Source organism: Pinus tabuliformis, chromosome 2_1 (genome assembly GCF_031772625.1).
Source record: "Pinus tabuliformis cultivar Carrire ecotype Pingquan chromosome 2_1, CPIR1, whole genome shotgun sequence".
NCBI lineage: Eukaryota > Viridiplantae > Streptophyta > Pinopsida > Pinales > Pinaceae > Pinus > Pinus tabuliformis.
The window spans coordinates 466850487-466877125 of NC_142299.1; the positions used below are offsets into that span (position 1 = coordinate 466850487).

At 40.2% G+C, this 26639-nt stretch overlaps 1 protein-coding gene and 1 pseudogene across 1 annotated transcript in view; both read right to left on the reverse strand.

The window, feature by feature from the left end:
- The window catches only part of LOC149200942 (uncharacterized protein At2g33490-like), a 235053-nt gene that overhangs the window by 138043 nt on the left and 70371 nt on the right, over positions 1 to 26639 (reverse strand). The gene's annotated exons all lie outside the window — the stretch shown is intronic.
- On the reverse strand, positions 16422 to 17332 carry LOC149200943 (chaperone protein ClpB3, chloroplastic pseudogene; annotated as a pseudogene).

The following is a 26639-nucleotide window of genomic DNA, read 5'->3' on the forward strand; positions in this document are numbered from 1 at the left end:
ATCACATAAAACGCAAAAGACAAGCCAAGACAAGAGGACACAAGATGTGGCGTCAGCCAGGGACAAACCCCAATGTGGGGAAACCCTTGATCAATTCTTCTTATGTTCTTCAATAGTTCAGCAGAGAGAGAGATAGTACATATACATCAGAAGTCAACATTTTGACTTGTCAAAATAAGAGCACAGATCTTCTCCAAGAAGATGACACATGAGGTAGCAGATCTAAACACAGGTGATTCCCATCGTTGTGCTGCACTCATCATACTGCATCCATCATCACTGTGTTGCACCCATCATGCTACACTTCATCATCACTATGTTGTACTATGCTGCACTTCTCACTATGTTGCACCATGTTGCACTTTCATGTTGTATCAAACTTCAATCCATCCTTAATACAATCAACAACAGGCCTTCAAATGTTGCGGTGGTCCAAGAGAGGTTCCAGCACTGTCACACTGATTTGTGCAACCCTTAATACTCTATGATGTTGGCTATGGCCTGCGGCCTAGCTCAGCAGCAAGTTAAGTCTACACACATCACCCAACTAACTTGACCCTTGAACAGCTCATCCTAGACAAACTTCTTTGACCTTCACTTTGAGGCTGCACCATTGTAAGATCCCATGTTGTCTAGGCTCCTTCTATGACTACACCTAGTCACCGGGATCCTACACCCAAGACTGTAGATATGCCAAGACTGTTCTACTTCTTGTTACAGGTCTTAAGGTCTTCTGCTCCATCCATTTGATGAGGAATTAATATAAAACTATGTTAGAATGGTCCAAAAGACATGGATAAAGCCATATCTAATTTAGCTGTTGATTAGGGACTTAATCTCAGTCGTTGATTTGTCAACGAGAAAAGTATAAGAGGCTTGAGGGTCACTTGGCGAATACACCAGAGTGATGAGTCATTCTATTCTCTAGAATGGGGTTTGCTAAGAGAGATAGAGTCAGTGATCAGTTGCAGCGAGGGGCAGTGAGTACGAGGCAGAGAGGCAAGGACAGTGCCGAGAGACCAGCGTAGAAACAGAGAGAGGAAAACGCAGAGCCAGAGGGGAGCCACGTAGAGGCAGCAGAGACTGCATAGAGCCAGAAGGGCCTGCGTCATCCACGCAGAGGTTGCAGGAGTGGCATAAAGAGCCAGAGAAGTTGCGCAGAGCCTCAGCAGGTTGACGCAATGGGTTTCAGGCTGACGCAGAGGCTAGCAAGGTTGATGCTGAGCTTCAAATTGTGCTAGAGAGGGATTTCGTGGAGCAGGCTATCCGAATACCTGTTTCCGAAGAGAGGTATTGCTGCCAGATTTTTTATCTCTATCGGGTTAGCCAGTTTGGCACCCAGTGTACTTAGAAAATAACTGCTTAATAATAAAACCCTCAGATAGCTGCATCGATTTTCCCGCATTGGGTTTTTCCAGGGACATTAGTCCAAAAATAACGGCGTCATTTGTGTGCTTGTTTCTGTTTCCTTCAGTTGATGATTTGTAATGTTTTTGAGCATGCACTTGTATCTATTTTCAGTATTTACATGGTAAATAACTTGTTAATTAACAGAACAAGTAGGTAGGAATAAATCAATAAAGTGCACGGAGGGTTTCTAACGTGTCAGACTTAGAAACTCCAACATGGTATTAGAGCGTGGTTGCAGATCACAAGAGAATTGAGGACATCAACAGAGCAGAGCAGCAGCAGCAGAAAACAGTTGTTCCGAGTGACAAAAGTTGTTCCTAGCAGCAAAGCAGCAAGGAAGGGGTGATGCAGTGCCTGCGTCATCAAGTTCAAGCCAAGAAGAGGTTATGCAGAGGTTGAAGGAGGCAAAGACAGGCTCATGCAGAGCCACGCAGAGGCCAAGAGGGCTGACACAATTGGCTGAGGGAGCTAGTTTGTCGGTGTCGGGACTTAGCAAAACCTAGGAGATCTCACCTTCAGGTTGTTGGCATTTAGGAGGTTGCATGTAAGTTACAGAGTGGAGTTGGTGGGGTACTGTAGTCAGAACATTGCCTAATAGGGCAAGGCCAGGGAGGAGGGAGTTGCTACCGAGGTTTTCTAGCCAAGAAATCCAAATCAGTGGTGTAGTTGCATAGACGATCAGAGTAGGGGGCATCTCGACATCGACAGAAGGGTTTCCAGGAGGGGAATCAAGGCTCAGAGAGAGTCACATCGAGAACTTCCAGGAGGGAAGTAGAAGAGCAGCATGGCACTACACGGAGTAAGAGACCAAGACAAACTAGACAGAGCCTCAAACTTCGCAGTCTGGAAGGCCAAAATCTTATCCATACTTGACAGAAATCGTATCAACCACTTCGCCTTGAGGACGATAGTGATTCTAGTTGACCTAGCTAATAACGACAAGTACAAGGAGGCAATGGCGAGGGCCAGGAGCATCATCCTTGACGGGGTCAAGGACCATGTAGTACCACACATTGTCAAGAAGGAAACAGCAAATGAGATATGGGAGGCCCTAAAGAAATTGTACCAGCATACTTCTGTGCAGAGAAGGATGTTACTCGAAAATCAGTTGCGGTCATACCAGATGAAGAAGGAAGAACCGATCGACACCTTCACCTGTCGACTGAATGAGATCCGGGATTTGCTGACTTCCATAGGGGCCACGCTGGATCAGGAATTGATGGTGAGAACAACCCTGAAGGCAGTCTCAGAAGACTGGGAGGTATTTTTCCAAAGGATACTGGGAAGAGCGACCCTTCCACATTGGGAGGAAATGTGGGCGGCTCTTCGCCAAGAAGAGATCAAAAGACTAAGCAAAGCGGGAAGCAGTGGCAAGGGGATTAGAGTCGAGGAGGAGGAGGATGTTGCCCTAGCATTTGAGGCAAAGCAAGAGAAACGGAAGAAGGACCTCTCCAAGATCAAATGCTTCCACTGTAGGGAGTTGGGTCATTATGCGACCCAGTGTCCAAGGAAGAAGAACAAGGAAGAGACCTCCGAGACCAAGGCAGTGCCAGCAAGGGCAGAGAAGGAAGTGGAGACAGACGATGATTGTGCCATGAGTGCACACACGCCACTTGAGCAGAAGTGGGGAGACATCAAGCTGTAGTCAAACGGACTACAAGGGATGAGGGGCAGGATCCTCGAGGTACCCAGTCTGTTGGATTAGACCATGCTACGGGAGCCCCGAAAAGGAGTAGCAGGACTGGCGGATGTGGGTAGAGACGAATGCGGATGAAGCGGCAGAGAGAGCTATAGTGCAGAATTCTCAAGACAGTGCGAGGCTAGCAGGCTGCAACAATGCGAGAGGCACAAGAGTGCTGCACCAGTGTAGGATGGCACAGAGAAGTGTGCAACGGTGCGAGATGCAGGGATTTGTTGCAACAGCGCAGAGGTCACAGAGGGAGCACTTGTCAGAGGCAGAGGGAGCTTTAGCATCAGGAGTACTCTAGCTTAACAGAGAGGTCAGAGTTGGGAGATCAGTTACTTCTCAGTAACTGAGTTGCAGTGCAGCAGTTAGCAGTGGTAGTGCTATGGGCAGCATGATGTAGCATGATGAGAGGAGATGCAGTGCAGATGCAACAGTGGCAGTGGCAGGGCCATGGGCAACAGCACAGATGCAGAGGGAGTTGTCGTACAGATGCAGCAATGGCAGTGGCAGAGCTATGGGCAGCAGTACAGGATGCAGCAGTGTAGAGGATGATGGGCAACAAGCCTAGCATCAGCACAGGGACCGATGCTAGATGATCAGGGTGATACTCAGTAAGGAGTATTGCTAGAGCACAGTCCTCGCTAAGAGGGAGTGTTGATTTGGGGTAGCATCGGATGTGCTCTAGCCATGAAATTTGGTGGAGAGGTTAGGGCACATGAGATCTCCAATACCCAGAAAGGGTTTGGGTAGATTCTAAATAGTTTGGGAGATATTAAAATAATTAATATTTTTAATGGAGTCTCGAAGTCTAAACTTAGGGAAATTAAAATATTAATGTGAATTAATATAAAACTGTGTTAGAATGGTCCAAAAGACATGGATCAAGCCAGATCTAATATTAGCCGTCGATTAGGGACTTAATCTCAGCTATTGATTTGTCAACGAGAAAAGTATAAGAGGAGGCTTGAGGGTCACTTGGAGAATACACCAGAATAATCAGACATTCTATTCTCTAGAGCAAGATTTGCTAAGAGAGATAGAATCAGTGATTAGTTACAACGAGGGGCAGTGAGTATGAGGCAGAGAGGCAAGGGCAGTGCCGAGAGACCAGCGCAGAAGCAGAGAGAGGCAGACGCAGAGCCAGAGGGAGCCACGCAGAGCCAAAAGGGCCTGCGTCATTCACGCAGAGGCTGCAGGAGTGACACAGAGAGCCAGAGAGGTTGCGTAGAGCCTCATTAGGCTAACGCAGAGGATTTCAGGTTGACGCAGAGGCCAGCGAGGCTCACGATGAGCTTCAGATTGTGCTAGAGAGGGATTTCATGGAGCAAGCTTTCTGAATACCTGTTTCCAAAGAGAGGTATTGCTGCCATATTTTTTATCTCTGTCGAGTTAGCCAATTTGGCACCGAGTGTACTCAGAAAATAATTGCTTAATAATAAAACCCTCAAATAGTTGCACCGGTTTTCCCACATTGGGTTTTTCCAAGCACATTAGTCCAAAAATAACAGTGTCATTTGTGTGCTTGTTTTTGTTTCCTTTAGTTGATGATCTGTAATGTGTTGAGCATGCACTTGTATTTATTTTCAATATTTACATGGTAAATAACTTGTTAATTAACAGAACAAGTAGGTAGGAATAAATCAGTAAAGTGTATGGAGGGTTTCTAACGTGTCAGACTTAGAAATTCCAACAAAGACAGCACCTACAGGTATGTTGTCTATACATATACTGAGATAGGACACTGCTCCTTGTCATGCTTCAAGAATGTATCCAGACATGTTCCATACATCCAAATTTGTGACTGCTCCTAGGTCATCCCCATACTTGTGATAAAGCTTCTCTTATGACTGCATAGGAGCCTCCTTGTCAGTGTGATGATCATCCCTCAGTAGGACAGTGTTCATAGAGCTCCTTCATTGACAGCGAAGAGCTCTCATTATTATCTGTGGCTAGGGTATATTCTCTCTTTTGGACTGCGTCTAACTGTGTGAGAGACTACAGCTAGGGCTCCTTTTGGAGCATCCATTGGCAGCGTATATAGGCTTCTCCTTGTTGCGTATAAAGGTATCCTTTAGGACAGCGTGAAGGGATCCTCCTCTCGCTGTATAGAACCCTCATTTGACTGCGGAAAAGACCTCTTCTTCCCAGCATATAAGAGCCTTCTCTAATTGCGAATGTAGGGCAGCTTCTAGTGTGGAATAAGGCTAGTAGTTACGGCATATCTGAACTGTGACTAGGGCACAAACGGAACTGCGGTTAGGGCTCTTTCCATGACAACGTTAGGTTCACTTCCATGTCTGCGTTAGGACTTTTACATTAGGGCAGCGTAGAGCCAGGGCACTCCCTCTAGGGCAGCGTATACTCTTGGTGACTTCTCCTTCCACCAAAACCCAAACAAGTGGAGAGGAAGAAATCACAAGAGATGAGTGACTAAATGACTTGAAGGCCACCTCTATTTATAGTAAAACGTTGAGGATAGATGGGGGTAATTTGGTTGTTGGCCGACCTTGACGAATTGTCACATAACATAAATAAATTCATAACTCCATGAATACTTGTCGGAATTGGATGATCTTTAGGTCAATCCTACACCTCTCAACAAGAGGAATCCAAGAAAAATATCAGCTGCCATGAATAAGTAGACCCACATGGAGTTTGGCCCTAGTTGCCAATTTTAACATCCTCCAAGTACCAAGTCAACCCTCCAAGAAGCCCTTCCAGTTAGGTCATATCAAACGAGGCTTAATCCTGCTTCAACTAGCTTCCAGCTTCAACTTTGACCCCCAACTTTGACACTGCAACTTCGATCTACAAACTGCTGCAAAAACCCTAATTCTAGCATAAAGCGGCTCTTCAAGAGATCATCCTTTGAGCACGATAATGTCTCCCAAGGTCAACGAAGTCAAATCTAAATATTCGCTCTTCTAGTAGCTTGATCATGCAACCTAATCTCCTGCAATTCGGATCTGCAATTTTGGCCATCTTCGAAGTTGCAGAAACCCTAGTTTTCACACGTGTGAGAAAGATAGAGCCCAAAATCAAACTTTCCTTCTTCTTGGATTCTCCTTGCCCTCTAGACCTTCACTCTTCCTTTCTTCTAACTCCCAGCTTCAGATCGAACTTCTTATGAGAGAGGTCGAATTAGTGACTAATGAGGTTGAAGGTGTTGAGAAATCTAAGGCATTAGGATTAAGTGATTTCTCATGTAATGATAATTGCTTGTGAATGTTTTTTACTTCTTTAGATTAAGTTCTTCTCTTTTGCTTATATTATTCTAGTGTTCTTCATCAAACAGCTACCAAAGCATAAGCATTAAGGAAACAAAAGACACAGAATGCAGGCGATCAACCAGGGCCAAAACCTCTCCAACTTGAGAGGAAAATCCCAAATGAACTCTTCTTCTTATAGAGACTTCAATTGACGAATACCAAGATCAAGACCCTTGACACAATAACCTCTCCAAGACCGAGTCACAAGACCCTTCCTCACTGCTTCTTCTTCTATCCAAGTCAACACAAGTCAAACTGCCTTCTTACACTACTAGTCTCAGCTAGCCTAAAATTTTGGTTCCTTTCCACAGACCTGCAATTTGTACCTCTGCAATTTCGTACGTGTGAGGTGATGGAGAGAGTTTAGGGATGCTTTCCTCCTTTGCTTTACTTGAAGACTTCTCTTGGTGATCTCGGCTAGCTAGGGAGTTGGATTGGAGACCTTTTACTTGACTTTTGCAAGGGCTTATATAACCCTACTGCAAAAAACCTAATTTTTGTCACACCTGCTAGGAGATTAACCCAAAAACAGTGCTAAATATCTTTGCTCTTCCTCTCTTTCTTCTCGCTGGTTATGAGGATGCTCTTCTTGTGATTTTGTGCTCCTCTTTGCTTGGAAGCTTGACTGAGTTGTTCTCTAAGTGATGCTGAGTTGCTCTATATAGCAATGTTGCATTAATCGTTATCGGGATAATATCGGCGCGAGGAAAAAATCGGAAAAAATCGTAATTATCGGGAAATAATCGTTTGGTACAAAAATATTCATTTTTTTCATTTTTTTTCAATTTTTTTAATATCTAAACCGTCTACAACATAAAATAAATACATTGACACATAAATATGATAAAAGAACTAATATATAAGATGTTTAATATCATTTCTAGTGTTAAAATCACGCATAACATTGAATCATGTCCTGAATAGTAAGTACTGACTGAGTCCCAACTCAACCTCAAAATATCAACAAAAAATATGATAATGTATCTTATCATGTCATAATGTCATATACAATAAAATGAAGAAAATAACTAAAGTCTAATCCTATTGATTTCCTCTGCCCCTCTTGCGAGAAAATGCCACAGCTTTCCCTTTCCCTCTAGATGTAGATGTTGGTGCCCGTGCTGGTGGAGATGGCAGTGGAGTCTGATGTGCTCTAGAAGCTGAAGAACTAGAAGTAGGAGCTATAGGAGGTAGACCACGTCCTCTACTAGTGGCAGTGGTAGCCCGGGCAGGTGGTGTCACCTCCTCCTCCTGTTCCTCCTCCTCCTCCTGCTCCTCCTCCCCCTCCACTACATCCTGCACTAACCAATCATCAGCAGACTCCATGAGAGGCCTCTCGGTCTCAACCCTCCATGCAGCAGTGGTGTCAATCCCATCCAATGAGATGGCCTCCACATCAGGTGTCTTCTCAAGTTGCCTCACCCACAATCGAAGATTGTAGTAGACATAGACCATGTCATTAAGGCGCTGGGACTCCAACCTGTACAAAGACCATGAAATAATAATTAATAATTATGAAAAAAATATTGTTTAATGAATTCAAAAATTTATTTGGAAATTTGCAATATTTTAAATGTTTAAGTGTTAAGCTGTTGCGCTTCTTGTTGTGTATTTTTTCAAATACACTCCAGTTGCGCTCACATCCTGAGGAGCTACATGTTTGGCTGAGGATGCGAATGGCAAGCTTTTGCAGAAGGGGTACCCTGCCACCATGCGTCTACAACAAAATTACAAATAAAATTTTAAATAAACATAAAGAAAAAAATGGAATTTGAAGAGACAATGAAATTTGAAACAAAGTTACAAACTAAAAAATACCTGGCATTTTAATCGTCCTATCAGTGACAGCCATGTCAAAGCCAAATGTGCCACCTGCCATCCTATATGTCTCAATTTGTTTAGAGATCTCTATATATTATTCTGGAGATCGCACAATCTTCTGGAGACAGGATAAGAATCCATCCATGATCTCAACATCAAAATCAAACCCACATGTGTAAGAAAATGCAGGGTTCAGGAAAAGCCTAGCAGCATGAATGGGACGATGGAGTGTGTTGTTCCATCGCTCATCAATCACTCCCCATAGGAGGAGTTGTCTCTGAAACCCATCATCTCCCTTACCATCATAGTAGGCCCGAATGGCTTCTTTGGCCCTGTCCATGGCCTCATACAAATAGCCTATTGCGGGCTTCTCACCATCAACCAACCGAAGAACCTTTACCAAAGGTTCAGTAACAGCGCACACCTCCTGCACTCCCACCCAGAAGTCTTCCTGGTATGAAACTAGTCTGCATACGACCTCTCCCTCTGGTTTGCTGCTTATTGGCAAAACACGCCACTCCTCTGAAAGAAACATTCTCTTCACATCCCACATAGAATTCAAGAGGGATTGAAGAGATATGAAACTGGTGGCAAACCGTGTAATGGCGGAGCGCACCAACTCTTTGTTGTTGGTGAATCTTCTCATCAAGCTAAGCACAGATGTATGGTTATATATAAATGTTGTAATGCTTTTGGATGAATCAACAATATCTTTGACAAAGGGAATTTTCCCTATGTCCTCCAATATCAAATCAATACAGTGTGCAGCACAAGGTGTCCAAAATAAACTAGAATGCCCGTCCATAGGCATCCTGCCAGCAGCAACATAATTTGCAGCATTGTCCGTTATGACTTGGACAACATTTTCTGCACCCATCTCCAAAATAAACACATCTAGCAAATCACATAAAGTTCTTGCATCTTTGATTTGTGCAAATGCATCAACAGATTTGATAAACATAGTCCCCTTGGGACAACTAACCAAGAAGTTTATAAGGATTCTCCCCTTTTGGTCAGTCCAACCATCTGACATAACAATGCATCCTGTTTGTGCCCATGATGCCCTAAAATCCTCCAATCTTTGGGTGCAGTCACGCTTTTCATTTTGAAGAATCCGACTTCTGAAATCATGATAAGAAGGGATTTTGTACCCTGGGCCAACACTGGCAATAGCATCAACAACGGATTGGAAAAATGGATTATTCCTTACAATGCTGAAAGGAATATCACTCCAGAGGAGAAATTTTGCTAGCAACTTGTCAGCTTGTTCTTTCTCAGTTCTTTTTATCATTGAAGTGATAGATGGCTGTGAACCAGGTGTGGTTCGAGGAACAAAAAATGATGTGGTAGCTATTGGATTGGTTGATGCTGCAGTGGAACCAATGCCACTTGCTTCAGTTGACCTTTTTAGTTGCCTTTTGATTTCTTCTTTGGCCTCTCTAGTCTGCTCTAAATTTTCCAATGCTCTCATGGCTCTTTGGATGAGTTCAGGATTTGTATTTGTACAAGGCCCCACATCTTTTCTAGGTATTTGTGCAAGGTGAAACTTCAACTTGTACACCCCCCCGGACATAGGGTGGCCACACAACTTGCAACTCAAGTTTAGTCTATCATTCGGAGCATCAGGTTCACCATATTCCCAGAAAGGATCCAATTTCCTTGGCATGTTTGTTTTTGAACTTTGAAGTTGCAAACTTGAAGTCTTGAATGGTGTTTTGGTGCAGTTGTGAACCTATGGGAAAATAAGGATTACAATTTAGTATTTACAAAATTACAAGTTACAAATTTACAATTTAGTATTTTAATTTTTAATTTTTACATTGTACAATGCAAACCCAAGTTACCCAACCTAAAACAACCATTCCAAACCCAAGTTACCCAACCACATGGCAAAAACAATGAATAAAACATAAACAATGTTTAAAAACAATGAAAACAAAAACAAAAAAAATTGGTTCCCATAGTCATACCAAGTTACCCAACCAAAAACAATGAAGAAATACAAAAACAATGAAAACAAAAAAAAATGGTGCCCATACCAATTTACCCAACCAAAAATAATGAAAAAAATACAAAAACAACGTTTTTAAACAATGAAAACAAAAAAAAATTAATCCACATACCATTTCTTTGGAGAAATCGATGGTCTCCTCTTGATTTTCTCCTCTAAGCACTTAGAATTAGCGTCAAACCCTCTCCAGCTTGGTCTCCCATCTCTCCTCTGCCCTCCGCGCGCGACTGTCGAAATGAACTCATAAAAAAACCAAAAAAAAACGTTATAAAACCTCACTGCTGCGAAGCCCCACAATTATTTCAGTTTTTATCGCGATAATTTCAAATTTATGGCGATAATTTCATAAAAATCAGCTAAAAAAAAATTTTGACGATAGTTTCCTATAATAATCGCGATAAAATCGGCATATCGAAAAAATAGCGATAATTTGAATTTATCGCAATTTTGTCGCGATTTTCACAACACTGATATATAGTGGATTGTCCATGTGATATAGGTCAACTTGTCCTTGTGCCTAGGCAGACATGTCTTTCTGGAATCATCCTTATTCCTTTTGTAAGCCGACTTCAAGGGGTGCTTGTGACAAGGTCTTGGAGGGTCAATGACTTGAATAAATTCTCTTTTTCTTAACGTATAACATGCCCAAATGGGTTTTCAACCTTTGACATTGACTTAATACACTTTATGACTTGATGACCAAACCTAATAGCTCATAAGGGGAGCTTCAACTAAAATAAAATTCCTTGAGCATGAAAGCCATGACTCAAGCATTACAAAATAATTTTATTTTCTTCTTTACATCAATTACATAAAATCATGATTACACATGTCATTGTGAAGACCGAACCTAGTTACATCTTTCAACACTCCCTCTCAACTAGGGAGGTATTCATAATCTACAAAAGGTACTTGGATATTCTCAATCTTAAGAATTCTCGTAAGAAGAGTCGGACTGATTGCCCATCTGTATAGTATCATATCATCCAGCATTATTACATAGCAAGGCCTTGACTAACAGCTCTATCTCTCCACAACATTAGAGCTCAATGCTGGGGAGACCAATGATGTATAGACACCCTCATCATTGTCTCTCTTGGAACATACCCTACCTGGGTTCTCAGAGTGTGTTCCATCAAGACTATTCTTATCTTGGATTCCTAGTCCTCAAAGAATATTGGTCCTCTACGACTACTCTTATCTTGGATGCCTTAGCTCATCCTCAAAGAGTATCGAATGCTAGATATTTACCCAATCTTCCATTTTGTCTTCCCAAGTGAAGACAAGAATGATGTGTCTATCTCTCCCTCTTAGCTTAGGGAGGACATACCTATTCCATTGAAGGAATGTACCCATTTCTTTGAAAGGAATGTACCCAAGCTCCCTCTTAACTAGGGACTTGCTTCCAGCAGTCCTTTAGGTGGAGATCATGGGACAACCAACTGCTCGTAGAACTCCTTCATTTGATGTCATGAATTTCTTCTTTGTCATAGAGTCTACATCTTTTGGGACTTCTTCATAGGGCACATACCATCCATCATTCTCATCCATGAGTCATGTCATCATTCCTTTCTTCAAAAAGTGATCCATTAGTCCATATCTAGCCTTCCTTCATGCCATGTTGCCTCCTTCATATCATGTTTTTCTTAAGGACCTTTCGTCCTGTCCCATGATCATCAATTGTACAAGACTTCCACAATTCTTCCCTTAGCAAACCTGCATAAGCCCATCCAGATATTTGTTCAAAAATAAGAAATGAACATTAAATCAAAATTACCTTTGTGATGGTCTTTCATCATGACATCTTCCAGTTTGCATTAGCATCCTGCATTCATATTGACATATCTCCAAAAGATATATATTGTCAAGGGTCTCTTTCTTTTTCAGACTTCATCAGGGTCTTCATATCTTTCATGGAGAGATCATAGTCAAATACCAGTCCTTGGCTGTTGATTTCCTTCTCCATAGTTGCAAATTTCATGATCTCTTCATGTCTTTCTTCACACATTTCCTTCCCAAGAACTTCCAATCAAAGTTCTTACAATTATTGTCAACCACCTCATATTTCATATGAGGACATATTATGTTGATTTCATCTAGTCAATGTGTGACCCATGCCTTCTTGCATCTTTTCAAAGGAGGAGATCCTTTTCTTTTGATCATGCTCTCGAAGTAGAGCATTCATTCATGTTACCTGCAACCATATGACATGATTGTATTTTATCAAATACAAGCATACATACCTCATTTTCTTTTAGGTCATATAGACTTCCTTCAGCAGCCTCCTTGATTGAAAGAACTTCAATTCCTTGACCTGCTTCACTTCGTTTGACATCATTCCATCATCCCATGAATTCCCACAACTTGAGATACTTGATGAAACACTTGCTTCCTTTTAATCGGTGAACCTTCCAGTGAAGATTCCAACAAAGGATCTTAAGTATCCTCATTCAGCGAATGTTTCCTTTTGAATGTTGTATGATGAGTTTTGTACTGGATGACTTTTCCTCCTTCTCACAAGTACCACTTATGCTTCTAATGAAGTTACCAAGAGCTATATCCTTCTATAGGTGACTGCCATAGACTATTATTTCAGCTATCTTTCATGCTTCTCTATGATGATGTCATGAGCTCTTGCTCTCAATGCTTTTATGATGCCATGATGCATCCTATCATGCTACTCAGTGACTCATGATGGCCATATCTTTACAATAGAGATCTTTGAAAAACAAAAACTTGGAAAGAACTAAGTGAGGAAGACTATCTCAATCATAGTAGAGAATTTTTACTTCCTCTTTCTTGGATTTCTTCTTTTCAGTTTCCTCCACTTCTTCGGTGATATGGGCTTCTTCTCCTCCCCTTTTGTTATTTTCCTTCTTGATCTTATAGGACAATCTCTCTTGTAATGCCATATTCTCGGCATCCATAGCATTGAATTTTAGTCATGTTCTTCTTCTTTTTATGAGGACCTGATTTTCCAAATTTTCCCTCCCTTTTTGTCATTGTAGCGTAGGCTTGATTTTGCTCACTTGATCATACCTCAGTTTTTGCCTTCATCCTGGGTTCTTCAATCTTGCATAGTGACCATAGATCCTTGAATGGAGTAGCTTCTTTCTTCCCATAAATGCTTGAAGTAAAGTTACCCCATTCCTCTGGTAGTGCATTTAGCACCACTATAGTCATCTCTTTGTCAGACATTATTTCTCCCAAATCTTGAAGTTGATCCCTTATTTCAGATATCCTCATAAAGTATGAGGCTATTCCTTCTTCTTTTCATATCTTTAGCTTGTAGAGTTCTTGCCTTAATGAAATAACTTCTCATGCAGTACTTACGGGAAACAACTCTACTAGCTTGCCATATATTTCTTTTGAACTTTCGAGTTTGGATACTTATGGAATGAGGGGATCCTTGATGTATTCTATGAGAATCCTTTGATCCCTTACTTCCCCTTTCATAAACCTTGCAAGTGCTTGAGCATCTTCCTTTGGAGGTTTGGTGATTGAGCCCTTAACATGCTCCAAGACATCATTTTCAATGAGATTTAGATTTGTCCTCTTTTTCCATGCAAGAAAGTTTCAAGCCCCAACCAATTGGTTGCTTTCCATGCAAAAAGACATTTTGACAGATTCAAATGTAGACATAAATATACTTACTTGTGATGATGCTTCTTCCACTTGTTGCCTCCTTGAATTTGATGATGATATAGATTAGTGAACACTTCTCCTTAATGAATATAGATTTCTTCAAAAGTGATCCTTCATTCCAAAGAGAGGGAGATTGTCTTAGAAATTTTAGATGATGATGACAGTGTCCTTAATCTTGCTTCTTTTGGATGAGAAGACTTCAAGATATTTTGATTTTGTAGATATCTTCAATTTGAGTAGAGGTAGGGTCTTGTGATTTCTTTGATGTTAACTTGAGAGAGGATCCCAATACTTCTTCTGGTGTAGTCTTCTTCTTTGACCTAGGGTTGGTAGATCTTGATTTCAAACTGTTTTTGATGCCTTTCTAGAGATTTGGTCCTTGAATGCTTGAGTGTCCCTTGTTGATTTTGTCACCTTAGCTCTGATACCAGGTTGAGAAATCTAGGGCATTAGGATTAAGTAATTTCTCTTCTAATGATAACTGCTTGTGAATGCTTTTTAGTTCTTTAGATTAGGTTCTTCTCTTTTGCGTAGATTATTCTAGTGTTCTTCTTCATCAAACAACTGACAAAGCATAAACATTAAGGAAACAAGAGACACAGAATGTAGGCGATCAGCCAAGGCCAAAACCTCTCCAACTTGGGAGGAAAAACCCAAATGAATTCTTCTTCTTAGAGAGACTTCAATTGACAAATCCCAAGACCCTTGACACAACAACCTCTCCAAGGCCAAGTCACAAGACCCTTGCTCACTGCTACTTCTTCAATCCAAGTCAACACAAGTCAAACTACCTTCCTGCACTACTAGTCTCAGCTAGCCTGAAATTTTAGTTCCTTTCCACTAACCTGCAATATGTACCTCTGCAATTCCTCACGTGTGAGGTGATGGAGAGAGTTTAGGGATGCTTCCTCCTTCACTTTACTTGAAGACTTCTCTTGGTGGTCTCGGCCCGCAAGGGAGCTAGATTGGAGACCTTTTACTTGACTTTTGCAAGGGCTAATGTAACCCTATTGCAGAAACCCTAGTTTTTGTCACACATGCGAGGAGAATAACCCAAAAACAATGTCAAAGATCTTCGCTCTTCCTCTTTCTCTTCTCGCTAGTTATAACGCTGCTCTTCTTGTGATTTTTTTGCTCTTCTTGCCCTGGAAGCTTGACCGAATTGTTCTCCAAGCGATGTTGAGTTGCTCTATATATAGTGGACTGTCCATGTGATATAGGCCAAGTTGTCCTTGTGCCTAGGCCGACATGCCTTTCTGGAATCATCCTTATTCCTTTTGTAAACCGACTTCAAGGGGTGTTTGTGACAAGGTCTTGGAAGGTCAATGACTTGAATAAATTCTCTTTTTTTTAATGTATAGCATGCCCAAATGGGTCTTCAACCTTTAACATTGACTTAATACACTTTATCACTTGATGACCAAGCCTAACAACTCACGATGGGAGCTTCAACTAAAATAAAATTCCTTGAACATGAAACCCATGACTCAAGCACTACAAAATAACTTTATTTTCTTCTTTACATCAATTACATAAAATCACGATTCTTTACATCAATTACATAAAATCATGATTACACGTCATTATGAAGACCGAACCTAATTACATCTTTCAACACTCCCTCTTAACTAGGGAGGTATTCATAATCTACACAAGGTACTTGGATATTCTCAATCTGAAGAATTCTCATGAGAAGAGTCGGATCGGTAGCCCATCTGTATAGTATCATATCATCTAGCATTGTTACATAGCAAGTCCTTGACTAACAGCTCTATCTCTCCACGACATTAGAGCTCAATGATGTTGACTCTCTTGACTCATGACAATAAATCCTATGACCTGACAAACCCTAAAAGCACAAAGATCGTGCTTTTACCTAGAAGACCATCAATAAGAAGCATGAAACCCATGCTTTAAAATAATATTTTTTCTTTCTTCTTTTGTTGTTTACATAAGATATACATATTGAAATGAGTACAATAACAATTACGAAGACCGAAACTAGTTACATTTCCAACACTAAGTCGCCCAGAACAGTTACCCGGTTTAAAAATTATCACTTTCAGGGAAACTGCAGCACACTCACACTGAATCCTGCAGGGTTACCAGCCACAATAAACCACCCTCTATCCAAAAAACCAATGTTCCACCAAGTCTCCGGGACGGGGAGACGCGGGTGCGGGGAGACGCACAAAGGGGACGTGTGGGAGAACCCTGAAATTTTAGGGAAATTTAGGGGAGACGGGGAGACGTCGAGGTATATATAATATAATTTTTAATTATATATATTATATATTTATATATATGTATATAATTTTGAAATTTTCATGTTCATATTCATTGTTCAATAATGCTAATTCATCAAGATTCAATAATAAAATTCAATATGAAATTTAAATATTCAAATACAATGTACATTGATCCATATCAATTATCATTCATCAATCATCATTCTATAATTTACATTGAAAACCAAAATAATAACTGAAACTAACATATATTCCAAACAGTTTTTTCTATATGATTAAATCAAAAAGTTATAAATAAATTAACTTCTCATATATCTGACCAACCTCTGCTATTTCGCTTTGGTTTTCACTAAAAGAATGACGATAGATGAACCACATACCTGTAATCTTACAATGCTCTTAATTTGTTCACGGTCTAGAGGTTGGAAAACAATATACTCATCAATGCGATTCATGAACTCAGGGCGGAATATCGTTTGAGCCACTTCCATAACCCTGTTCTTCATTCTCTCATACAGTTCCTCTTTTGAGCCAGGTTCATCATCAAGCCTACTTAGAATGTACTGAGAACCAATGTTTGAAGTCATAATAATGACAGTGTTGGTGAAGCTTACAGTTCGACCCTGAGAATCAGTGACCCTTCCGTCATCTAAAATCTGAAGTAGAATATTGAAGGCATCTGTATGTGCCTTCTCAATTTCATCAAACAGAATAACTGCATAAGGCCTTCTACGTATAGACTCAGTCAACTGTCCCCCTTCTTCATAACCCACATACCCTGGTGGTGCTCCAATCAGCCTTGAAACTGCATGCTTCTCCATGTATTCACTCATGTCAATCCTCACTAGAGCTTCATCAGTATTAAATAAATAGGATGCAAGAGCCTTAGCTAATTCTGTTTTGCCAACACCTGTTGGGCAACGACTGCTAAGTGCTAACAGCAAGCCGCTGCGTGGAGAAGAGTGAGGATGCGCTGAAGCTCTCGTGGGCGCAGTGAGAGCAGATGGAAGAAAAAAATGCGTTGAGGTAAGAGCATAATGAATGGCGGCAGAATGAAAACTTGAAAAGTGGAGTTAACCCTAACTTGTTCATGTAATTTTTTATTTGTAATTGTTAATTTAGTTTATTTTTATTTTTTATGTTTTTTTAATAAATTAATTTTCATTTTTTTTAATTTTTTTTTTGGTTTATAAAGGGTAATTAGACAAAAATGAAGGGGGGACGCCCAGAAGAACCCCATTTTCGGGGGGACGCCCAGAAGAACCCCATTTTTGGGGGGGACGCCCAGAAGTACCCCTTTCGGGGAGTCGAGTCTCCCACATTGGGGAAACGCACCCCCTTGCGTCTCCCCGAGTCTCCCCAAAAGGGGGACGTGGGGAAACGCACCCCCGAGAGTCTCCCCGTCCTGGGTGCGTGGGGTGCGAGGGGTGCGCGCACCCCACCCTGGGGGACGCGTCCCCGTGGAACACTGCAAAAAACTGGGGAAGGATGGGGGAATCTGCAGGGCACTACCAAGCTACCAGAATCCTCACACTGAATACTTAATATGTGGGAAGGTGAAGGGAAATTTTTTATCCAAAACAAATGTGCACACACAGACACACATACATAATAAACATGTTATATAATATTATATAATATATTAAGCTATAAACATTTACATGCACGCACATATATTAAATTTTTAAATACATACATAATCTTCTGCTAAAGGACAGCATTTAAGCAATGGATAAAGTTTAAATTTGATGGGGTACCCAAAGGAAATTTAGGTCTCGCAGGAGTTGGCTGGGTATTTCAGAATTATCAGGGGAATACCATTGTAGTCTCAAAAAAACATCTGGGAAACAAGACAAACAACCAAGCTGAAATAGAAGTCTTGGTGATGGGTATTACAGAATCTCTAAAGCTCGACTGAAAATATGTTCCGAAAGGCAACTCAAAAGTTGTGATACATCATGTGAAAGGTAAAAATCAACAAATTCATACTTTGAATGTCTGGATAGGACAGACAACAAGGTAATTGATTGGCTTGAAAATAAGACAATAGCCATCAGAAATTATCAACATGTGTCACTATGACCTATAAATCATATGACCTAACAAACCCTAGAAGCACAAAGAACATGCTTTTACCTAAAAGACCATCAATAAGAAGCACGAAACCCATGCTTTAAATTTTAAAATAATAATTTTTCATTCTTCTTTTGCTTTTTACATAAGATATACATATTGAAATGAGTATGATAACAATTATGAAGACCGAAACTAGGTACATTTCCAACACTCTGTTACTTTCAAAATTTGACAAAATGGGAAACTACAGCACACTCACACATATATATATATATATATATATATATATATATATATATATATATATATATATATTCACAGGATCCATACCCACTGAATCCTGCAGGGTTACCAGCCACAATAAACCACCCTCTATCTAGAAAACTGGGGAAGGATGGGGGAATTTGCAGGGCACTACCAAGCTACCAGAATCCTAACTCTGAATACTTAATATGCGGGAAGATGAGGGGAAATTTTTTATCCAGAAAAAATGTGCACACACATACATAATAAACATGTTATATAATCTTATATAATATAATAAGCTATAAACATTTACATGCACACACATATATTAAAATTTTAAATACATACATAATCTTCTGATAAAGGACAGCATTTAAGCAATTTGAACAATTGCCACCAAGTTTGGAGCCCTCCCCTCCTGAAGAGTGGATAAAGTTTAAATTTGATGGGGTACCCAAAGGAAATTCAAGTCTTGCAGGAGTTGGCTGGGTATTTCAGAATTATCAGGGGAATACCATTGTAGTCACACAAAAACATCTGGGAAACAAGACAAACAACCAAGATGAAATAGAAGTCTTGGTGATGGGTATTACTGAATCTCTAAAGCTTGACCCAAAATATGTTTGGAAAGGCAACTCAAAAGTTGTGATACATAATGTGAAAGGCAAAAATCAACAAATTCATAGGAAATGCAAGTTTGAATGGCTGGATAGGAGAGCCAACAAGGTAATTGATTGGCTTGAGAATAAGACAATAGCCATCAAAAATTATCAACAAATGTCACTATTAGACCGCCTTATTACTAGTGGGCAACGCTATTAGCACTCAAACCATCCAGTTTCAAATATAGACTCTGAAAGATAAGATAAGATAATTATATTAATATCCAACGAATAACCACAAAAGTATGATCCGTAAAATTCCATGAATATTCCATTTGACAATTTGTCACAACAAATCTACTATAATATATTCGAAAATCCAAAATATACAATATGAGGGTTGATTTCACCTTAAATTTCTAAATCTGTAAATTATTGTGTATTGCATTGCATGCAAATTATAATTATGCAAAAAAAAGGAATAGAGAAATAAAACTCACAAACCACAAATTAACACAAGATATGACTTGGGAAACCCTTTCTAGAGAAAACCCAGTTGAAAGGTGAGGTTGTTTCGCTCTCTTTCTCTTAATGTAAAAATGGATGCAGGTACAAAGAAGTGAGACTTGTGGCTCGTGGAATGCTACAACTCCTCCATGTTTGCTCCCTCTCTATCCACTCTTAGCTACTCTGCTCATCTATGAAGCAAAATGCAATTGAATAGAATGAAACCCCTTTTCCTCCTAATGGCTCGGTTATAACACAACTCTATAGCCTACTAGTGGTTAAGTTTGACTCCAACTATAAAATAGAGTTACTATATCGACTCTTTTAGAGCCTTCATCATGATTGTGTAGCTGCCCCTTTCTCCATGAATAATGGGGGTTGACGTGGCATCCTCTTGAATTATGGTGGTCAAAACAAGAAGTCAACTTTCAAGTGGCATAATTTTTGCACACAAACTCTAATTGAGGTGATTCTTGCATTGTTCGGAAGGTATTTGTGTGTAGAATATCACTAAAACGTGCAGCCATTAAGTGGAAAAGTTTTATCTCCAAAGAACAACATTCAATGCCTCAAACTGCTTCCAGAAAGTTTCAGAACCCAATTTTCCAAACTGGGTCCCGCCAATGAAAATGGTACATGTAAGTTGATACCTCCACTTTTTCCACTTTGAAAGCATCGAGATGGATGACAAATAATATAATGATCCAATCCAGATCACACCTCCCCATTTTCAGAGGGTTTTGATCCCCGAAAGCTTCTAATGAATGAGGTAAGGAAATTTTTCATACACCTTCTCTCGAGTGTACCATTTAGCTTTGCCTAGAAGCTTTCTTTTCAACTCGATCTGCTAAAGGTCATGTTTCCCTTGTCTTGTAGTTTTGAACCTCTTTTGCAAAATTGTATCCTATCTCAACTCCCCCTGAGCATATCCTCTAAAAAATGTAGGACCAGTTCCTCTTCCGGATCTAGCATGGAAGGCTCATAGAGTTTCAGATTCTCTACATTCACCACTAAGTAAATGCACCTGTATGGAGGTAGATAGAGTCCATAGGCATTCTCTCCAACCTTTTCTAGTACCTCAAAGGGGCCATATTGCAAAGCCTTGATTTTCTTACCAAGAACCTATACCCACTCCTTGTTCAAATGTAACCATACTCTATCTCCCACATTGAAGGACTTTCGTGTTCTGTGTTAATCATGCCTCGCCTTATATGGATATGCGTGATCTCTCAACAAAATTTTCAGCCCCTAAGGCAACCCCTATAAGATCCTCCCTCACTCCTTGCTGCCCATATGCAATATCCAAAGGTAAAGTTGGCAAATACTCAAAAAAAGTTTCAAATGGGGACTTACTAGTAGAAGTGTGGACTTCTCTAGTATAGAAGCGTTGTAATTACAAGATAACATGCAAAAAAATTCCATCATTGATTCCAAAGAATATCTCCAAATGCCAAAGTGCATCTATAGATCTGAATTTATCCCAAGAGAAGAAGGTCGAAAATAGGTCAAGAGGTCGAAATCCAAGTGATGATGTGATACAACAATGAAATGTTCCTCTATTTATATGAGGAATCTGAATGCCTAACTAGCCTATTATCCCCCAAAATCATAAAATAATGTGCAAGAAACACCCTAGGGTCATAAGCCGACCTCCTAAACCATGAAAAAACATAATAACTCTCCACAGGTGCGAGTGAAATAAGAGAGGGTGCTAACGTCATGCAAGCATAGGCCCTTCTAGGGCTGACGTTGAGGGAAATGGGTGCCATCATGTGTGTAGAAGCCCTCTAAAATCAACCTTTAGGTGTTGGCCCCTAGATATCTAACATAATCCATCTGTGGACTCCAATTTTGATTTTGGTGCACAAATGTGGTCTCATGGGTCTCCAAGTGGTCAAAATGTTTGTCTCTTCTCTAACGTTGCTGGCTCTCAAGGTGTCGCTAGTGCTCCAACATCTCAATGTGTGAGACCATCCTCGTCTAGGGCCTAGATTGCTTGCCATCCCATTTAATTAGTGCTAAACTAGCAGGGGGGGCATGTTGGTCCAGGTGCATCATCCCATAAAAGTCAACAATGTGGGGCAAAGTGTTGGAATGTTGTGGGTGTTGGAGGTGCCCAAGGATGCAAGTGATGCTCTGCAACTATCTGGAGTCCCATGGCTCTCAACGCTTCACCTATGGGTGTCAATATGTCCCTCTAGAGGACCTGGACCCCAGTTAAGTTGCCTAGACCTATAGATGGAACCACCTGTCAATTACACACAATATCCAGTGCTGCAACTTTCACCATTAGGTACATTTAATCATTATTGCATCTAAGTGAACCAAGCTTGAAAGTAATGGGCAAATTAACACTTCATACAAGGTTTCCCTTCCAAAATTGTGGCTTTGGTCACATAATGGTGTTACCTCCCTAGGTAGGAGTGGTTAATAGACGATCCTATTAGGTGTTCTCAACCCGCAAAGGGAAGTGACATGTCCTTGGTCCACACTTCAATCGATAGGTGCCATGTGAATAATGATGGAACAAAGGGGAGAAGACTTCACAGCCATGTGAATAATGATGGAACAAAGGGGAGAAGACTTCACGGCCATGTGCCATGGTCAAAGGGACCAACCTGATGGGTATCCTAATCCTGGGTGCATAGATGTGAGGAGGGAGCAACCATAGATGGATGAGTTACCAACTCAGCCTTTGTTTTTACACCCCTTTTATGCCTTTTACTTTTTCTTGTTTTTTCTTTATATTATTCTTCATGGGTTAGAGCCTACTATGTATGATGTATAGCAGTTATTACCGCCTTAAGGATGGGGCAGTTCATCGCCCATCAGGGGTTGGGACATGCAAGGGTTCCTTGTCTTTTATGAGATAGGGCAACATTGGCCTAAGAATCGGGTGATGGCCATATGAGGGAGGTAGAGCTCATGCTTGGCTTTTGCCCGCGTGTTAATTTGAATGTCTCAACCATCTTTTTCATTTTGATTTTTTTTTTGTTTTTCTTATGGCCATCATATGCTCATTCTATTTCTTTTAATTGCATCAACCCTCAAAGCAAATTTCCAAGCCCTACCTAAGCATGAGGTTGTGTGGGTGCCAAACCCCAATGGACCAGTGGTCAGTTGACCCAAAGAATGGAGGTGGAATAGGGGTTTGTAATGTAAGATGGAAAGAAGCAAGTAAGGAATAGGGAGATATGGGGCTACGCTATCTCAATCATGGTTTCCGAGGAGTGCCCCTCCTATACTCGTTGGGCCATTAGGGGAGGTCCCACTGGACTATGATTGAAAATTAACCCCCCATTTAAGGTAAGGGAACAAGATCACAACCAATACCCTTGTTTCTAACAAGTTACCCCATAATCCACGTCAAATGCCCAAATACAGACAAACATAAGCATTGGAATGCAAAATAAATAAAGAACCTTTTGATCAGAATCCCACCTTCCAACATGTTCTCTTGCCATATAGGTGCGGAAACATGTGACTAACGCAGGTGGTGAAGATATGAATGGCACATCATCATTGGCTACTAGTCGCTGCCAAGGGTTGTTGGCTGTCGGTTGGAAGAGATCATAGGAAAAAAATTTCTCACATGGGATCACCCACTTTGGGTGGTTAATAGACCCAATTCTTTCATAATTTCTAAAGTTGATACATTTTTAGATAATTGAAATTCAAAAAGATAATAGAGTTTCTTATCATGGTAATTACTTGTGATTGATATGTATTCTTTTGCTTAGTTTTTACTTGTTTAGTTATGTCTTCAAGCAATTACACATTAGCAAAACATAGAGAACATAACACACAATAGACAAGAGACACCAGAAATTAGGCTCCAAGCCAGGGCAAAACCCCACAAGGGGAAAAGCCCAACAACAATCCTTCTCTTATAGAATCTAATCAAAATGAAAGATCTAAGACCATGACCAATATTAGAACTACCACCAAAAACATGAAGTCCAACCCTCCTCCAAATCACCTCTACATGCAAAGTCAACATAGGTCAAATTGGTCTTCCTAAAATTTCACTCCTAAAATTTCGGGCCTACAACAAGCTTCTAATATTTGGTCCTTCTTTCACTAAAAATCCTCCAGATGTGTGACCTCTTTCTCTTCCTCTTCTTGGTATATTATTCCTTTTTTGGGTGTAAAATATGTATATGATGATTAGTGAGTGAGTGTCTCCCAAAGTGATTGAACTGTCTTCTATATATATCTGTCCAGGAGGTCGAATGGGTGGCTCTTGGAGGCCCCGTTCGATTTGTTCCCAAGGAGGGTCGACTTGACAATTTTGGTGGACTTTAACTCAATATAAAATTCTTTTTTCTTTTCTTTACAAAAATCCAAATGGGACTTGACTCAAATACATTTCTTTTTGACTCATAATAAATTATTTTTTATTCTTTTGACCCTATAAACATGAAGAACACGCTTTGACCAAAAATAAAATAATAATAATAAATATTTTGATGATGAAATTACATTATGAAGACCGACACTAGTTACAATTTTAACACCCCCTCTTAACTAGGGAGGTATTCATAATGACACAACAGGATACTCTCAAGTTGAAATATTGATATAAGAAAGGATCTGGATTGATAAGCATCAATGATGATTTACATCATCATAGACAACATTGTCAAAACATTAAGGCATAGGCAAAAAAGCTCTATATCTCCACTATATCAAAGCACAATGTTGGGAAGCATAAATTTGGACACCACCGCCTCTCAAGGCACATACCCCTCTCGAGTGTTCCTAAGGTATGTCCTCACAGAACCATTTCCTAATCCACTATCACAATACTTGACACCAGAAAATGTCAGTCCTAAAAGTGAGTGATTGTCTCCCAAAGTGATAGAATTGTCTTCTATATATATCTATCCATGAGGTCAAATGGGTGGCTCTTGGAGGCCCAGGCCGACTTGAAAATTTTGGTGGACTTTGACAAAATATAAAATTCTTTTTCTTTTGTTTACAAAAGTCCAAATGGGACTTGACTCAAATACATTTCTTTTTTACTCATAATAAACTATTTTTGACTCTTTTGACCCTGTAAGCATGAAGAACATGCTTTGACCAAAAATAAAATAATATTAATAATGAATATAATAAATATTTTGATGATGAAATTACATTATGAAGACCAACACTAGTTACAATTTCAACACTCCCTCTTAACTAGGGAGGTATTCATAATGACACAACAGGATACTCTCAAGTTGAAATATTCATATAAGGAAGGATCTTAATTGATAAACATCAATGATGATTTACATCATCATAGCCAACATTGTCAAAACATTAAGGCAAAGGCAAAAACACTCTATCTCTCCACTAGATCAGAGCACAATGCTGGGAGGCATAAATTTGGACACGACCGCCTCTCAAGGCACATACCCCGCACAGGTTTTCCTAAGGTATGCCCTCACAGGACCATTTCCTAATCCACTGTAACAATACTTAACACCAGGAAATGTCAATCCTCATGACTATTCTTGTCTTAGATTGATGTACTTGACTTACGACAGTTAGTCCTAGTCAGAGTACAGATCTTTGAAGAATATTAGTCACAAATGCTTATCCAATACACCATTTTCCCTACCGGTGTTCATGCACTAGGCTTGCAGTTGTTAGTCCTGGCACATGGAGAACACGGTGTCCACCCTCACTCCCTCTCAACCAAGGAAGAGATATCCACAAGCCTAAGGTTGTCCCAAAAATACTCTGAAAAGGAACTTCATCAATGCATCGGCTACTTGTTCGTCCTGTGGAGATCCATTGTAGCTTCTCAACTCCTATCTACATCACATCATAACGAGCTTTGACCTTCCTGGTTTTCTAACAATCTTCATATCGAATCCAACGTGTCATCAAATAGTCCATCACAACATTTTATGGAGCCAAAGTTCTTCAAAATTGATTGTACCAGCCACCACATCTTTTACCTCTGTAATGCACAGAATTCAGCTACATATCTTTCCAGGAAACCATACCAGATCTCAATCATCAATAGTAACTTCAAGTTGTAAGATCCTTCATGTCAACTTCTGCTTCCAGCACCCTCTGAACTTATGTTTTAAAACTCTAACTCCGACTTGGAAACGGACGAGGGTCGATTCCGACTCGGTATTGACTCGGCCGATTTGATTTCAATGACTTGGTCATTGTGAAAAATACATTAAATATTTATTTTTTATAAAAACATAACTTTAAAGATTTTCATTCATGTTTCCAAACACAAAGCTTTAGAATATAGAGAGAAGACAACATATGATCAAAGTAGGCTCGTGAATATATTCATTATATCAAAATGGCACCCGGTGCACTATCCAATACAAAGTTCATACTTAGCCACCAATGCCAGGATTCTTTTCTGCCTCAGCCTAAGAACAATCACTAGACTACAACAACAATAATACCAATTCTCTGCCCCTAATGAAGTCTGAAAACCCTTGATTTAATTTTGGTCAAGCACCCGAACAATCAGAGATAAATATGTATTTATTAGTCCATTGCTAGAACGTTTGCTTTTTTAAAAACATTGTATGGTTCAATGCATTGTTTCATTTTTCTAATTCATGCCACTAGGATAAGAATACTTCGGCCTTGTAATTTTCAAAACTTTCTGACAGTGATAGATTACTTTAGGACTATAAATATGTAATAAACAACAACCCAACCATTGATATGTAGGAGGCGGAACAACTTTTGACAAATGTGCTTCAGGATTTTTGTCAAAGAGCCCAGCCGACCAAGTTGTTACCGAGTCAGCCGAGTCATTACCGAGTCGACCGAGTTGTTACCAAGTCGATCGAGTCAATGACTGGCTCGGTAACAACCTGGCCAACCGTTCTGTTTCAGCCACTGAGCCGACCCGGCCAGGCATTGGCTCGGTCTGACTCAGCCGAGTCGGAGTCAACTCGACCGTTTTTTAAAACAATGCTCTGAAGTCAATATTACTTTCTTCGGCTCTAAATCCTTCTTTCTCAAAGTATGAGGTCCTCTTTAATCATAAGGCTTCTTCAAAATCTTGGAGTATCTCTTCTAACTGAGGCAATCGCCTTCACTTGATCCTCTCCCTCTTACTAGGAGAACCTTCAAACACCTCTC